We start from the raw sequence: 4,116 nt of genomic DNA, 5'->3' as shown, positions 1-4,116 counted from the left end.
GAGCCGTGACTCGGACTACGGTTTTATACGAGTGACTGGTTTCCCCCCCGACACGCTACGGCCGCGATGCGTATACACTACGCACTACAGCCAACTCGGCCCAACTCGCGAACCGTGCTAGCTTCTTCCCGTTTCGCCCTTCGTCGTCGATCTTAAATCCAACTCCCGCCCACCCCCTCGCGCCGAATTTAGTTTCCATTCTACCGAAGAAAACCGTACTGGTTGCCCGTACGCGCGAGCTTTCCCGCCCGACCGTGAAGCGAGAGAAACCGGCGTCATTCCGTTTTCGCAGCAATCGAAAGCCAGCAGCACCCATCCGATACTCGACGCTAAGGAACGCGACGAGTGGTTTGTAACGATCGCGGCGAAAGTTGCACTGTTTACAAGCGAATTCTAGACGATTTCCAAGGGAGACCGGTGTTCTCCGCTTTGACCCTCTTTCTCCAACTCTCGTTCTTTTCTCTCTCTGCCCTGCGTCTTCCTATTTTGCTTTCTAGAAATCATCGTGGCGGCAAGAAGCTAGAGAATCCATATCCTCGACCCGACAGAGACAGATCCTGCCGCTGTCAGATCCTCGCCAACATCTCGAGACTCGTAGCCCGACTAGAGCCGTAAGATAACGCGCGTCACAGACCTCCGAACGAAGGCGTCGAGTTTACTCACGGAAAATTGCCTTGGCGTGCACCCACACAGTTAGTACGTGCATCCGCGTTTATACAGACACGCAGCCGAAATCCCGTACGTACGAAAGCAGCTATGAAAATACGTGTATTATTATCGTGGCGAATACCACTGGGTAGGAAAACGTCGAATCGAAACTCTCGAACATCTCGATGCTGTTGCATCGCCAGATATCCGCAAAGATTCGCCGAGTATGTGCGCGATACGTTTGCATTCGCGCGACGCCATCTCCGATCGACCACGAGCATCGCGTTAAAAATCAACCGGCGCCGATAAACGGAGCAGCGTACTGTTACGATTGGCTACGTCGTCCGCGATGGTCGAACGTCGGCGATTACGCCAACGCGTGCGTGCATACGCGATGCCTGAAACCAGGCGAAGTATTAATTTCCCGGCCTGTCAGACTCGCACGTTCTCCGTTCTCGTACCTACGTTTTTTTTTTTTTTTTTTTTTGAGATTTAAAGTTTATTGAGTCCAAGAATGCAGTTTTAAAGAATTTTTGTAATGGTATGTTAGGCAAAGGTACCGAAACGCGGCGGTACGACGTAGCCATGCTGTCTTATGTGTCGGCGCTTTACATTTTTCGTTGTATGATACAATTTTTGGATTTAAGCTGCTGGGGTTAGGTTGGGGTTAGGTTGGAGCGGAGCATTTTTATGTATTTTTTTTTTTTTTTACTATCTTTTTCTGTCCTGAAAACTTGGTCGCAAAACAGGACGCTTCGGTAGTTTGCTTTTTGGGTGCTGTTCTCGTACCTACGTCGTCGCGTTTGCGTGACCGCGCGTATACATAACGCGTTAAAGCTTCAACGCGTTGCGCGTAACGTAACGTGATGCAACGCGTTGTAGATCGGGGTACGTTGGTTCTCGCGTATCTTCGACGCGCAAAGGGTGGATTAACGCGTGCATCAGCTCGAGGTTTCGATGACGGTGCCGCTTGGTGAACCCTACGCGTTTTCTTCTCGTGTTCTTTCTATACGCGCGTATACACGCTTTCCCTCGCGTCGTTGCTTCTCAACTATAGAAATCGTTCGCTGCAAAGGTGGAAGAGATTATCGGAAAGCGGAACGGTTCGAGCTGCTCGTGCCGACGTATCGCGATTATGAATTACGATCGTTAGGATACGGCGCTATGCAGATGGTCCGGATATAATTTAAGATTTAATCCGAACCGCGACGCAAGCTGCGGCTTCCACTTGGCTTAAGTCGTCCGGAGTCTTGTCTTACCTTCGGAACAAAGGCTTCTTTATGAACGGCACTTTGCTTACTCCGTTATACGTTGCTCCGAGATATCGGGACGTAGGATCCGCGACATTACCTGCACGTGTAGCGCAGGCGAATAGAAATATTTGGCGGGCGTCGACTTCGACCAAGAAATGAAATTTCCAGGCAAACTTCTCGGCCGGCGTTTTAATAAAACACGAGCAACTCTTCGACGACGGAACGACAACTTTCTATCGTTCTTGCCAACGTCTCGGAGAACTCGTCCTCGCAAGAGAACGCGCGTTTATCTTTTCATGCGTCGAGGCGTACGCGAGTAAATCTACGGAAAGAATTCGACGCGACACAGACATCTGCTCGCTTCTCGAATACGTCCGCTAAGCTTTGCTAAGCCGAAAGCGTTGTACTACGAGAACGAGAAAACAACGGAGCCGAAAAAACGAGACTCCAAGACGGAAGAAAGTAGCGCGAAAGTGGTTTCTTCGTTTCCACTTGTTCGTCCGAAGCACCGGAAAGTTTCTCGTTGCGCGTATTTCCACGCGTCCGTGTAAAAGCCAAGTGAACGAGAAATCGGAAACCGTCGTCTTCGATATTCCAGTCGATATATCCATATTGGTCGGATTAATCGTCGACTAATCCAAGTGGTTGCTCGCACCAATTGCTAATTAAAATTGAAACGCAGTTTAAGCGTATCGAGCGATACGCGTCGTCGAAACTCGGGTGACGTCGAATTCTCGTTCATACCGCGATTTTTATAAACGACGTATTTCTATAAACAGATCTGTGATGAAGTCGGCAGTCAAAATTCCCGGCGCCGATTCCGACTGTTTCTTTTTTTTTTTTCTCTCTCGTTTTTACCTCGGACTCCCACTCTGACTGCGACCCCGATTCCATTTACGATAAATTGTTAACGCGTTAATTATATGTGTACGTGTATGTTGTACGTTTGACGAACAGCGACGAACTAATTTATGCGCCATAAAATATAGATTTATCGAGGCTAGGATGACGCCGACGATATCGACGTACGAAGAACGAACAGGCTGTTTCCCCAAATCTTTACAACGATTTCTTTTATTAATTAGGAACGCGAATTCCAATACTTTTACTTCTGCTTCCTGGAAACAAACTACGGCACGAATTTCGCTCTAAAACGTTTCAGAATTCACGGTCTCTCTTGTCTAATACGAGAAACAGTAAAGTTCAATATTTACTACTCGGTTTGGTACAACGCGACATTTCATAGGAATGCAGCTGCCGTTTTATACGACGATTACCCACATTTTGCACTTTTGCGCATCGATACGAACGTAGCGCTTTTAACATGTAAACGGTTTTATCACAACTTTCAATTATTTTCGCCACATTTTTCATTTTACGCGGAATTTGCCAACACCGAGCCACGGTCAGCGTATTTTCTTTCAACCTCGCCTCCGACTCCGATGATCTCCGATATTCGTATTCCGATTTCGACCAGACGATTTCGAATCCACGCTGTCCTGCCTGTAACGTTATCGAGCTCGTTGGAAGATCGCGTGTCGATATTTCCACCGTTTAAAATTCGCGATCGCGTAGCGAAAGGTAAAGTACGTTATCGAACGAGACGAGTAGCAGCAACGACGTTTCCGTCACGGAGATTTTTCTCGCGAACAAGATCGTTAGTAGATGGGAAACCGGTGTGCGCGTAATTTAAAACGATAGCACCAGCAGCGGCAAACCGAGTGCCGCGCGGAGAACGTGCACGGACATCGAATGGCTGTAGCTCGATATTCGTAGCGACTCGAGTAATCTCGGATTATCGGATGTCTTCCAATATCGGGCGATACTCTTAGGTAACGGAGCCAGATGATTTTTGTGCGCCGAGGAAATTGCGTCGGTCGGAGAAAGCCGGGGATGCTGGGTGAAAAATTACGAACGTTCGCCAGGCGGTGAAATCGAACGCGATCCAAGGATTTTTTGGTCTGTACGAGCCACGCGCCTGATAAATAAACGAAGTGTGCTCGGATCGTAGCAGAGATCCGAGGTGCGGAAGTTTAGACTGTAGCGGGAAATTTACGCAGCGTTGGGACACGAAGAGCGAGCGGGAAACGAGCGAGGAACGAGAGTGACGCGCGTTCGAAATTCAAAGGTAGTTGGCCCTTGGATTCGGCCGGTGCGGTTGCATCGTTTCGCGAGGGACATTTACGAACGAGCATCGATTTGCAAAGCCAACCGG

At 48.7% G+C, this 4,116-nt stretch overlaps 1 protein-coding gene across 1 annotated transcript in view; it reads right to left on the bottom strand.

Annotated features, from left to right (window-relative positions):
- LOC100742105 (cysteine-rich motor neuron 1 protein-like) overlaps window positions 1-4,116 on the bottom strand; it is a 159,018-nt gene that overhangs the window by 108,958 nt on the left and 45,944 nt on the right. The window lies entirely within an intron of this gene.

Source organism: Bombus impatiens, unplaced genomic scaffold, assembly GCF_000188095.3.
Source record: "Bombus impatiens unplaced genomic scaffold, BIMP_2.2 scf_0647, whole genome shotgun sequence".
Classification (NCBI taxonomy): domain Eukaryota; kingdom Metazoa; phylum Arthropoda; class Insecta; order Hymenoptera; family Apidae; genus Bombus; species Bombus impatiens.
This window is presented reverse-complemented; position numbering and strand designations above follow the sequence as displayed.